General features: G+C 41.5%; 1 protein-coding gene across 3 annotated transcripts in view; it reads right to left on the bottom strand.

The window, feature by feature from the left end:
• Positions 1-14,045, bottom strand: part of epha4l (eph receptor A4, like) — a 120,615-nt gene that overhangs the window by 76,545 nt on the left and 30,025 nt on the right. The window lies entirely within an intron of this gene.

The following is a 14,045-nucleotide window of genomic DNA, read 5'->3' as shown; positions in this document are numbered from 1 at the left end:
TATAAATTTATTTAGTAGTAAAAATTGCAAACCACACATACTCCCGAAGTCATTTTAGGAGCCTGAAAATATATCAACGTCAAATGTAACATTTTATCCACATGACTAAATTGGGCTACCAATATGTACACCAGGGTTTGATTCCCAGTCACAGGATCTGTCTGTGACTTTGGATAAAATACTTTATCTGCATTGTCCCTGTCTACCCAGCTGTAAATGGGTATCAGCTAGAGAACTTGCATTGGACTGGCATCCCATAGAGGGTGAGTCATAGACTCTCATCCACTTCATACTATAGAATCAAAGGGCAAACAGTGTCATCAACAGATCAATTTCCATGTGCTATTCTCCTTGTACATCTGGAGCTGTATCAGGAAAGGTATCTGGACAAGCATCATGCAGATCAGTGCTGCAACAATCCACAGCTAAAATGGGAGCAGCAAAAAGGACAACAGTACAAAAGTATTAGAAAGGAACGAAGAGATACTATGAGAAATTATCCACACGGCTTTAATATAACAACTATGACAGAAAAGCTGGAGTGAGCTCACCTAAAAGACAGATATTCTGCTGTTAACCATAGATACTGCTCAAATCTGCCCCTCGGTGGATCAGGCTCCAAATTCTTCATCTTCACATAAGATAAACATATTTTTAAAGACATTTACGCTATTGCATCGTGAAACTAAAGTACGTTTATCAAAAAACATACATCAAAATTGAACAAAAATAATGAAAAGCTCACAAAAGAGTAGCTCAAATAAATAGCCCTTCTCCTTAGTACGTTTGAACTGTCTTCTGTTAGCAGGACACAAAGCCACAATGAAACCAGAGCCATTGGCATTTCAAACCATTTAACAAACCTCCACATTTGGCAGTACAGGAGCTGTGTCACTCCACTCAGCTTGTTTTCACTTTCAGCAGAAAACACACACACACACACACATACACACACACTTCGATTTGAAATGTTAACCGAAGTGACACTTTTTCTACTTTTGGTGACAGTGCTCCACTTTCTGTTGAGTGACAATTTTATTGGAGGGATCGTCTTTCAAGAAGGTTCTCTTCCATCTATCAGTATTTATAATGGCCACATCATTTCAGCAAAGTTCTGTTTCACCCCCCCAAGTGCAAAACTGGAAGACTGGAAGAAAAAAAGAACCCTGAGAGGTGCGGGGCATACAGTCACAATGCAGATTAGGTAAAACAATCTATCAATCAATGAAGCTTCCATGTGTTTGACAGAGGGTGGAGATGAGGCCTGAGGGTTGGTGAGTTTGATTTTTGGTAATGTTTCAGTCTGTCTGGTTGTGACATAAAAAGACCCACTGGAGACAGACGGGTAAATTAATGTCCAATATAAATCAGATAATTACACACATATCGTCTGTAGGGTTAAATTGATAACCAAAAACATACACGTACAGGAGTGCGGTCCTCCTTGCAAGATCATAGTCAAACCAGATTGAAGAGTGTGATTTTAAAGGTGATCTTATCTACAAAGAGCAGGTAGCTCAGTGGGATGAGTTGCACTACCTGTGTTCAATTCCCTGCCATGCTATACTGTATGTCTTACATCCTTGGACAAGACATTTCATCTACATTATCCCAGTCCACCCAGCTGTAAAGGGGTACTGCTCTTGACTGGGTAAGTAACGTGATGGATTGGCGTCCCCTCCAGGGTTACTTATAGAGTCTCATCTGTTTTACACTATCTGGAGATTAGTACCGGCACCACTATACAGGACTTACTTCATCCCCACCTTCAAAGAAGAATCAGATCTTGTACACAAACATTCAAAGCAGTGTGGCACTGAGGAAGAACTCCATCCTCCATCATCAACACGCATTCCACCTTCCAACGAGCTAATACACAGAAATGCCAGAAGTAATCCCCAAACCCCCTAAAATGCTGGGGAATCCCCTTTTTGAAAACATAATAAAGCCGGGCTCTTTACCCCACAGCCTCTCCTTTCTAGCCGCTGGATTAACGCGCGGCGTTAACGGAGCTCAGCCTGTCGCTACCTGCTGAGCCATTCTTTTCCCCGTTCACACTCAGTCAATCAGGAATAAATCCCTGCTGCTTCACTCGCTAACGCTATGCTAAGGGCTTCTTTGATTGTAGCCTGCAGGGGTGCGTGAAGCTTCTCTTTGCAATTGCTAAAAAGTGGAGAGATTAGTTGGGTGGAGCATTGTGTTATCGCTCTATCTTGAAATTATCATTTCCCATCTTTTAACGCCCAGTCTCATTGCTAAAGACAGAAGGGTAGTGGGACCTGTTGGCATTGTTTAAGAGGTTGCGACTCCTCTATATGACAAAACACAAGGTTACCATTGGGGTTTGTAAATGTGCTCTGACCAGATAAGTGTCCAGAGTTGAAAGTAGGGTCAACCCCCTATTTCAGCTGATGCCCCCTTGTTAAAAGCTGCAGAGAGAGTTAATTGAGTCCCATGCTTTGTGGCCTTTGGGACCGAGCATCTTTAAAGAGACTAAGTTGGAGAACAGCTACTTCAAACTATGCATGGCTGATGAGTTTTACACTCATCAATTATTAAGCTGTCCTAGGCTGACCTCGCGGGATATCTCAGAATGCTCTACACAACTCTAAATCCTCATTGGCGGATATGTGCTGCCATGTCTCGATCTGGAGTTTGGAACTCAGCACTTCAGAAATTAAGTTTGAAAATATGATGTCAACATACAAGAGTTTGTTTATAACATGAGCTGCCCCACAGAAAGGAACAGGCAAGGGAAAAACAGAGGTCCATATCCAAATAAAGCGGGGGAAACATGCTTCCTATTAGGAGTGTGTGCACGTGCGCGAGGAAAGACACCAAACTAGTGGGTGGTCCGAGAGACCGTGGCTTCAGAGATGAATCTTCTTTAAGACTCAATGGATTTATCACTGTCCGAGCCAGCCACGGCAAACCCCCACGGAGACTCTCATGAACACACATGGGTTTAGTTTTTATGGGATCTGCAAAAGCCGTGAGTGTAGCTTCTCATAAAGCTCTCAAGCGTCTGAGTCAATAATTTTTGCACTTTCTTTTATAATGTCTCTTTTTTGCCTGTTACTTGCTAAAGCCTTCGTTATATTTTCACCTTGGGTTCTCATATCTTACGTGGGTGCATTAACCAGTCTCTTGGTTTTGTTTTGTGATACTGTCGCGAAATGTGTCACATTTCCATGACGCTGTACAAGTTTAGTTCACTATTTTTAACCCCTCCTCTAACCCTAACCGGTTCTCCCTATATTTCATGATACCATCACAAAACAATTTTGTGATACCGTCACAAAAATGTCACACATTTAATTTAAACCACATTTCCTAATGACATCATGAGCTGGTGTGAGATCAGGTTGCTTTGATAGAGCAAAAAGGCTTCTATACAGGAAAATGTTTTTTTGTGATATTCTCCAAAACAATAGGTGGCACTAGTGTGACAATTCTCAGTGAACACTGTCAATAACATGAAGGGACACTCCACTCCAGTATTTTGTACTGTGACATTCAATCAGCTGCACTGATAACTTTATCAGAAATATTGGCAGATGTTCATTGAAATGGAAAAAAGCCAACCGATGGTCACAAAAACTAAACAAAACTAAAATTTACATTTAATTTAATTTTAATTTACTAAAATTTAACTACAGCTACCGACATAATAGTAAGTCATTGTTATGATCTGCATGTTGATTTGGCAGATGTTTTAAATGATTTTTCCTTACTGATGTAACTCCAGGTGCCCATGAAAAATGGCAAATGGGTGGTTTTGAACCAAAAATGTTTGATATGAAAGGCAATGCACTGTGAGGTCACGCCACCATCAATGACGTGTCAGTAACACCCCGTTTACACTGAGTCCATGACTGAGTTGTGATCGAAAAATTGCCTCTGCTCGCCGTTACGCTCACTGACTCCCAGTGAGGTTGCAGGCTGGTCACAATGGGGTCTCCATGGTCAGAAAAAAGATCCCTCTTGGTTGCCATCGGTCTCCAACAGATATGCGAGTATATTGAACTGCTTAAAACACTTGACCAGTTGACCGATACATGGCCTCATAATCAATCTTGATAAACTCTCACATGTCTCAACTCACTCTCAACTTGATCCTATGGGTTGATCCTATCAATTGACTCTGCATGGGGTTGCATCAATGATCGCGGATATTAACATATTTTTCACTCGCACACTTCCGTCGTAATGCAAGCTTGGTGTAAACACAAATAACAAATCACAACAGAGACCAGCCAAGACTTGTGAGAGTTAAAAAAAAATGTCATGATCTTGTAGGTCTTATAGGTCTCAGTCCGGTGTAAACAGGGCATAAAGTGAGTGGACATTAGAGGGTCCTGGTGGCACCTGATTGTTCTCAAGTTTGAACAGTTGTAGCTACACTCACTTCAGATGTCCAGTTCCAGCATGGTGAAAATCAGCTCAATTTTGTCAAAGTTATAACAGGTACAAGAATCAATGCAGTGTTCGGTAAAGTGGGAGGTCTTTACAGGGTCTTTTTGAAACCCCAATCATGCTCAAATTACAATTATCTGAAATGCAGTCATTGGGGATGTCCAGTTCAAATTTTGTTCAAGTTCCTGATGAATAATGCAAACTGCATTTCAACATCCCACTAACTGCCTTCAGAAAAACACCAATAAAATCATAAATTTATATTTATTCATGCGTTGCACAAGAATATTTACCCCAGCCATGTTTATTTACAATAAAAATAACCTATTTGATTGAAATCATTGTGAAATTTACACTATTAGTGCATGCAATATTTTCAAATGGCAGTGACTCTATACTTAATGGGTATCTGGTATTGCTACCAAAATAAACACAAACAAGCTGTAACTATTCATTGCTGTACTGCCTATCCACTCAGGTGACGTAAAATAAACAAATTAATCTGCGGCTCACACCTTCACGGGGCCACAAAGTGCCGTGGCTCATCCACCAAAATTATGTCATACGCGGTGCGAGCCCCCTGGCTCTCTCGCGACAATGGCAAGCATAAAACAAGCTCAGCTCTCCTTATTTTCCCTCTATCTCTGTCTCCCATTCTCCTCAGCCTTCTCTCAGCAGGCATCCTTTCAAACACAGAGAGGTTTGTCAGGTGCCAAATCCCTGAGCTGAGAGATCAAAGCCAGACAAAGAGACCAGTGACTTACTGTTCTATTCTGGAAAGGCAAAAATGGCATCCCTCATAGAGCAGGACATCACATTCTTCCTCCCTTTTCTCCCCCCAGCACCTCTTTCTCTTATTCAAGCCTCCTCTCTGGCTTTAGTCCCTTTTTTACCCCTATTGTCAGTCTTTCCTCCGCCCCTCTGCCATCCCTGTTGTGTCTTCACGTTTGCAGGAAAGGGGCATCGAGGGTGGAGGGAGAGAGCGCCGGGAGAGTTAATGAGTAGTTTTGTCAGTGCGGTGGGGACCGCATGAGGGGAGGGCAAAACGAGAACTTCAGGACAAAACTGTCGACACAGCCATCTGCAAAGACTAGAGGAGGAAAAAAAGTTAATGATCCAATGATAGCTACCCACACACAGGCAAATGAAAGCCTGGCAAAATTTTTCTTCTAGTGGCAGCAGCCTACACAGCAGCTTTGAACAGGCATCGATGATCCCTACAACGCACATCTAACCACACATCCGCCCACTGCAGCCCGCCTTCAATGACCTGCACGCAAAGCCTGATTGGCAAGCTCTTCTTCAGCCTACACAACAAAGTATTCACCGCACCGGGGACTGAAAGCAGGAGCGCAAACTTGCACTACAATAGCCATCCAAAAGCCCCAGGAATATAAAACCGAGCACAAGGCACGTAATAACACGGCTCGCTTAGGCGGTACAATGCTTTTTGAACAATGATAAAACACAAGAATTATGTTGAAACTACATAGTTTTTCCTCCTTTCAAAGCTGCATCACTCTTATTATGTGTAACAGGAAGAGATTGGTCTTCAGAAGAGCAGTCAGATGCGTCCTTTACAAAGCTGCTCTTCCAATTCAAAACAATCAGCTTTCAGGATCCGACAGCAAGAAGAGTCTCTCCTTCTCCTGCAGCTTGAGAAGCTTTTGATTCCACCTTCCATCTGCTACATCCCTCTGAGTTTGTGTATCTTCCATCTGATTTTTTTCCCCTATTTTTCTCCCAGTGGAAGGCGGTAGATTTCTGTTTTTTAAGAGGCTGTGTTTATCCAGCCCGGTCTCACTTTTTTTTCATGCCCCCGCCACAAAAAGCACCATGCCACTTTTCGTGGCATGGTTTTTTTTTATTTTGCTATGTATAATCTTCCCCTTCTCCTAATTCTAACCATAACCAAAACGTAAGTGTATACCCTCCCCAAACGTTAACCATGACAGAACCCTCCCACCACACATTTTGTGCCCCCATCACGAAATGAATTTGTGCCCCATTACGAAAATCGGCCCATTTTCGTACCCGTCACGAACCCATAGATTTTTCAATTTCAATTTCAATTTATTTTCATTTATATAGCGCCAAATCACAACAGAGTTGCCTCAAAGCGCTTCACACAGGTATGGTCTAACCTTACCAACCCCCAGAGCAACAGTGGTAAGGACATAGATTAATGTACTTTCCGTAACCCAGTCCCATGAACTGCTGTGAGACTGGGTTGGTTTATCCGTTTGGCTGAGACTGGATGTCTTTGGTAGGTCTGTTCAAAGGGTCCTTATGTGACTGCTGGAATGGCTTTGTGTCAAACGAGGAGTTAGGGAGACTCAGATGAAGAGGACCACTTGTATTGTGAGAGAGTGTCTGCTATGACATTTTGACAGATAGATGGTTGCCAGGGTGGCTGCCATCCAGGATCAGGGTTAGCTCCATGGCATGGTGGATGAAGCAGCCAACTGCACCAGCATATGCTCCCAAACTTGACATCCTTGCTTTCTATGTGTCTCCCGGTGGAAGACAGTAGATTTCTGATACTTTAAGAATGTTTTATTCATCTGCTGGCTGCAGTCTCTAGATGGGGAGTGTTGGATGTGTATCTGTGCACAGACAGACATATGCATAATAGACAGCCTCCACATGCACCTGAGCCACTGGCGTATTAGTAGGGATAACTAGCTGCAGACCGTTAGCATCTGTCCCTATAACAGCAGGACAGTGGAGCAAGGTTAACTCATTAATTCCGTCACAGAGGGTTATTAATTACCTCCGGCCCTGATGCCAACATGCAGCCACACGGACAGCGAAACCCATCAGCGTGATGGATGACGGCCACTGAAACTGATCACTGTGATTGATGACATACACTCGACACCTGTCCTGACCTTGACCTGCCAGGGGAAAAGGTCCCAGACTAGTTGTATTATCCTTTAACAATGCTAGCCAAAACAGCCATCCGGCTTGACATCCGTCGTAGCGATAATGAAGGATAAGACCGAAAGCCACAACGGTAATAACCCACGAGTCAACCTTGCTAACAATCACTGCAGCTTTGCTAATAGTGGACGGTGTCGGGGGGGGGAGTCAACAGCATTTTGTCTGTCAGATGTCACATGATTTATAACTGTATGTTCAGCAGCACAAACCCACAGAAATCACCTGAGACTGTCCTAATTAAAATGTCTGTACCTGACACGTGGTTATACAAGCTAAAGAACAAGATGACCAACACAAATTTAAAAAGACAAATTACAACACGAAATGAAGAACTGAGATAAAAAAATTCAAGCAAAACAAAATACTTTGTATAACGTATAATTATTTCTTGCCAATAACCTAAATGTCCATTACGTTTTTTTTTTCCTTTCAGCTCATACTTATGTATAAAGAAGTAACTGTAATGTAAAGAAAAAGTTGACAAACAATAAAAATTAAAGGCAACCCACTGTACAGACAGGCTTTTTTGTTTTTTATTTACTCAATCTGAATACACAATATCGAATTAATTTTTTCAATTGCGTAAACTTAGAAAACATTTTTCAGCTGGTTGAGTGAGTGCGATATAAAATCTTCCTGAAAGAGTTATTGGCTTTTATTTTCATCCAAACACACTATTTGATGGTTACCCTAACCATAGACAGTCATCGCCAGTTGTCTCGTCTGTTTTCTGGTTTCGTTGTATTATTTACAAAATTTTCCACGAATCTTCACAAAACTCAGTGATGTGATGGTCAATCTTGTCAAGAGGCTGAATGCAGCTGCTCTGCTTTGTAGAAGCCCGACCCTGTCAGATCTCAGAAGCTACACAGCAGTAGGTCCTGATCAGTACTTGAATCAGAGACCTCTTAAGAACACCAGGGGTTGTGTGTATTCCTTCAGGTAAGACTGGAGTTGTGTCAGGAAGGACATCTGACGTAAAACTTTTTGGCATCTCTTCACTGGCTTCCTGTCCCAGTGAGATCAGATTTTAAGTTTCTGCTACGTGTTTCTCCCTACCTAGCTGACCTAATTAAACCCTACGTACCAGCCCAGGCTCTGCGTTCTCAATGTGCAGGACTACTCCACAGGACTGGAGAAAAGTCTGCGGGTCATAGAACTTTCTCTTATCATGCCCCTGTTCTGTGGATTGATCTCCCTGCATCAATAAAACAGTCAGATTCTGTAGAGATTTTCAAGTCCAGACTTAAGATGCACTTATTTTCCCTTTCGTATGGTTAGCATACTGGGATAGTGTGTTACTACGCTTTTTACTCTTTTAATTAATTTTATTAGGAAACGGAGCGGGCAGCGGCCTCTATTTTAGTGAAGCTTAGGGCTAGTGGCCGGCGATCACCTTAGTATTTCTAATGTTTTTCTTGTTGCTTAATGCTGACAAATTACACTGTATTTGTTGTCTTTCTGATGCTTGATTCTGCTTTTTTTCTTTTCTCTCTGTTTGAGGTGCAGCTCCATCCAGAGATGGGTGTGGCGTCTGTTCCGGAAACTGTCCTGTGCACCGGCAACATTTCCTGTATATTTGTTTTGTGAATTGTTTTGTAATTTATGTCTGTAGCATGGCCCAAGCAGAGGGTCACCCCTTTGAGTCTGGTCTGCTTGAGGTTTCTTCCTCAGAGGGAGTTTTCCCTTACCACTGCTGCTCTGGGGGTTAGTAAGGTTAGACCTTACTTGTGTGAATCGCCTTGAGGCAACCTTGTTGTGATTTGGCACTATATAAATGAAATAAATTGAAATTGAAAACTTGTGCCAAATCCCAATGTGGATCTGTACTGGCTCTGCTGTGGTGACCCCGAACAAAAAAGGGGGTTAAGCAACTTGTCAAGAGGATGAACTTAGTAAATCTGGTGCCAAACAGGATCCATATGTAGATTCTAGATTTTTTTTTTTCTTTTAACGTTCTTTTAAGTAGGAAGATGCGGCACGTTTGTGTCGTGACAATATTGATTAAACTTGATCAGATGACTGATCTTACCAAGGGGTGGAATGATACATTACGTATTGGGGTAATCGTATTGTGGGGCCTGTATCGCATCATGTGTTTTTTTTTTAAATACGCATCATAATACCATGAAAAGTGCATGGAAGAAATAATGATCTACTGCCTAAGAATCATAAATGATTTCTAAAATATACAAACAGGAAACAAATAACATCAAGAATCACAATTTGTGCTTCAGAATAATTCATTTCTTCAAAGTTCCATCCATTTCCTATACCTGCTTACTCCAATTAAGGGTGACGGAGAGGCGCGGGGGAGGGGTGGTGGTGGTGGTGATGTATATCTCTTTAAAGTTAAACCACAAATTACTTTCTTCCTAATTAGTATGAACAGTGACACAATTATGTATCATGTGTGTCAAATCGTGCCAGACTGTACAGTGTACGCTCCATTTCAATCACTGCAGAGGAACGAACAAAGGATATAAATAAAACTTATATGACATACTGCAACATGTGTTCTATGATTGATCAAATAGGTTTTTTTCTGTGATGTTAAAGAATTTTATGGGATGGACATTAACAATAGATGCACTCAACATGATGAGGTTTTCCAGTGATGTGTGAAAGAGACGGTCGTGGCTATCATCCTGTATGTAAGCACACGTGAGAATGGAGCGCTCAGGGAACATTTCAGCACCAGGCAGTTATGAGTTGTTTGGATATGCATATCTGAAAACAGATAATGCAGAAAAAATCATGGGAAGTCTTGATCATTTTTTTTAGTACTGACTTGTACACATTGAGTTGGAACATTTGCAGTCCAGTCTCATGGTATTAGATCATGATACTATCATGAAATGTGGTAGATTTTTGTGATGAAGCGGTCTAACCCTAACCCTAAGACTCACCCTAATGCCCCACAGCGGGTCCACCAAACAGCCCAGTCTCACGTCAGTTCATGATCTATTAGATCGTGATACCCTCACGAAAATCAACTGCACCTGCTGAGGGTATCACGATCTATAGATTAGATTAATTCACGCGATGCCATCATGAACTGCCGTCAGACTGCCCTGAACATTGTTCAACAGATCAGTTTCACAACAAGTAGTACACTTGATGAAACCCACTGCTCATATGGGTCCCACGACAAACAATCAACCAGCGGAAATTCATCCTGAACCAGATGAGTATTTCAATCTTTTAACCCTAATCAGGGCTTTTGGGGTCCATTGGACCCCATGGCAATTGCTTTCTCCATATTGTGCTCACTAAAGTCCTGAATAGGGTTAAGTCCCTTTTGCACATGAGCTGAAAGCCTTATGTCCTCGATATGTGAATAAAAAGAGGTGGCCTTGATGCACATTTCTGCCCCCTCCAATCACAGTTAGAAAAATTCATAATATCTCGAACATGGATGAAGTAAAGGTTTTGAGGATGCATTAGACTTTGGCCACACCAGTTCTTTTTCTCACAATCTTATACCTCTTTTCCTGAAATAAGTCAGGTAACCCTGTTACGGTTGGCACCTTCTCTGCAGTTGGCTGTTTGTCTTCCTTAACTGTTCCTAGGCCCAAGTGTGAAAGGGGGTTTACAGTCATATGCATAGAAAATTCAGACAGGGTTGATATAATTTGCTGTATTAAAAGAAACCAGGCCAGCATGTACCAGGCCCAATGCAACATTTCAAGACTGTTCAGTTTTGGCTAAGGTAAGCCCTCTATGGGTTCCCTTTTTATTAAGGGTAGGGTTGTGGTTCTTTCTACATTGTTACTGTTTGCATTGCATAACTTAAAAATGACATTGTTTCAAAGACTTCCTGCAGACCGAGGTCTCCATGCTCTTATTGACACGTAGGCCTCAACTTCCTCCAGAACTCCTTTCACCTTACAGAGGACTATTGGTACAATGGTTATATCGCAATAATCTGAAGTATTCCACCCAGCCATATCAGACTGGACAGGACCACTCCTTCAAACATGACACAGGGCATTGAAGGAGAATGTGTGGAAAAGAAAGAAACACACAGAGAAAGCAGGAACACCACGACCTCAGAACAGGGAGGGAAGAGGAGACAGTCAGGACACAGAAGCAAACAGTTCCATCTTTGTTTGGTGAAACACTGTTTAACTCGGCCACAGTGGGTGGGGACCGCTCAGATTCCATTTCTGCAATGCCAGGTTAGCGAGAGTGGCACCACCCAAAGCTGGGCGAAGTGCCAATCCACCAAGGCTCTTTTGTGACCCACGATTTGCACAGCAGGTGGGTAATAGACATTGAAGCCAAAAAAGCGGACAGAAAAATGGACAAACAGTGGATCACGTACACCTGCACACATTCAGGTATGCACACAAAGCCGTAAAAAGGTCCACCTGATGACACATATGGGCTTTACAGGACTATGCACACCAGGCACATGTGCATGCAAGAACTAAGTTAGTTATATGCAAGTAGCAAAAGTGCAGAGCCTGGAGCCGAGCAGGGCCAGCGGGAGGTAAACAAACTCAGTCAAGGCATTGTCTTTGTCCAACAACCCCAAAGTCTATGAGGTCTAAAGTTTCACTGTGTATTTGTGCATGTGCGTGCTTGTATGTGTGCGTATACTTTCCTGACATTGTTTACAATGACAAAAAGCTGCTTTTCAATTCAATTATTAAAACTAAACAAAAAAAAAGTCCACGTTAATGGCGCTGTGTGAAAGCGAGCACCGGCACACACAGCTGAACAAAAGGTAAAGTACTGTACATGTGCCAAGTCAAAGAGAAAAGGGCAGGAAAAGGGAGGACGTGTGAGGAAAACACAAACAAGCACACACTAAGAATAGGTGAGGAGGAAAAGGGAAGCGATAGGAAGCAGTCTCTGGGGGGCCTCATGTCCAATTCTGTAAACAACTGTAAACAACCTGTGGTGCTGGAGCACAAATACGCCCCAAATCACCTGCCACAACACAACACAGAAAAGGCAATACACAAGCTTACAAAATCTTATTTTCATTGTACCATTATTACATATTCTGTCAATTATTGTATGATTAACTGATGTAGTTAATCTCCAAAAAATCACCAACACAGGAAAAAAAAAAAAAAAAATTTTTTTAAATTGCTACAGACTAAGAGGCATCTCCAAACTGCTTGGTTTGTGTAACCACAGCCCAGTCTCACGTTTTTTTTTTTTTTCATGCTCCCGTGACGAAATGAGCCAAATTTTCATGACGGGGTGTTTTTTTAACTCAGTATTCCTAACCTTAGTCCTACCCCCAACCCTAACCTTAACCATAAACTATTCTTACTCTTTCCCCCCACCCTAACCATGACCACCCCCGAAAGTATTCACAGCATTTCACTTTTTTGACATTTTATGTTACAGCCTGATTTCAAAATTGAGTAAATTCATTTTTCCCCTCAACATTCTCAGAACACCCCATAATGAAAACAAAGTTTTTTTAAAATTTTTTTCAAATTTATTAAAAATTAAAACTAAGAAATCACATGTACATAGGTATTCACACCCTTTGCTCAATACTTTGTTGATGCACCTTTGGCAGCAATTACAGTCTCAACTCTTCTTGAATATGATGCCACAAACTTGGTGCAGCTCTGACAGAGTGACCATTGGGTTCTTTGTCACCTCCCTGACCAAATCACTCTCTTTCTCTAGGAAGAGTTCTGGTGGATCCAAATGTCTTCCATTTATGGATGATGGAGGCCACTGTGCTTATTGGGACCTTCAAAGCAACAGAAATGTTTCTGTACCCTTCCTCAGATTTGTCCTTGGAGACAATCCTGTCTTGGAGGTCTACAGACAATTCCTTTGACTTCATGCTTGGTTTGTGCTCTAACCTGCACTGTCAACTGTGGGACCTTATATGTAGACAGGTGTGTGTGTCTTTCCAAATCATGTCCAATCAAGTGAATTTACGCCAGGTGAACTTCAATTAAGCTGTAGAAACATCTCTAGGATGATCAGTGGAAACAGGATGCACCTGAACTCAATTTTGAGCTTCATAGCAAAAGGCTGTGAATACTTATGTACATGTGATTTCTTAGATTTTTAAATTATTATTTTATTTTTAATAAATTTGCAAAAATCTAAAAAAAAAAAAAACAAAACATTTCTCACATTGTCATTATGGGGTAGTGTGTAGACTTTTGAGGGGGAAAATAATTTCATCCATTTTGGAATAAAGCTGTAACATAATATGTGGAAAAGTATTTCAGTGGATATTACACATAAACAAATATTGCACTCATTTCAAGTTTGGCATGTGACCTGGCTAGTTGGTTCCTGTGGCATTCAAAGCTCAGTAGCCAAGAGCAGTTGGGTAGAAACTGTTTTTCAATCTATATTTTTAATCTATCAGACATGTGATCAGTTGGCAAACGTAGAAGAAAGAAAAACATTCCTCCACTTCCATATCATGCTGTGTGGTATTTAGTGATGTCATGGTTAAATATGAAACTGCATCAAAAGTGTTCAGGCAGCACAGCAATGCCACGCCCACATTTCAAACTGTATGTGGAAAAAATGTTAAATATCAAGTTTGCAAACAATAATATATCTGAACTCAGTTCTATAAAATTAGCATGGCGACACAAATCTGACATTGATCACTGACGAACACAATCAAAACACTTCATCCTATTCCAGTTCTGAACCAGATTATTCAATAAACATCTTGTGAACAT

The sequence above is a fragment of the Thalassophryne amazonica genome, chromosome 4, assembly GCF_902500255.1.
Source record: "Thalassophryne amazonica chromosome 4, fThaAma1.1, whole genome shotgun sequence".
NCBI classification, from domain to species: Eukaryota; Metazoa; Chordata; class Actinopteri; order Batrachoidiformes; family Batrachoididae; genus Thalassophryne; species Thalassophryne amazonica.
The sequence above is the reverse complement of the archived record's forward strand: the minus strand, read 5'-3'. Positions and strand labels throughout refer to the sequence as shown.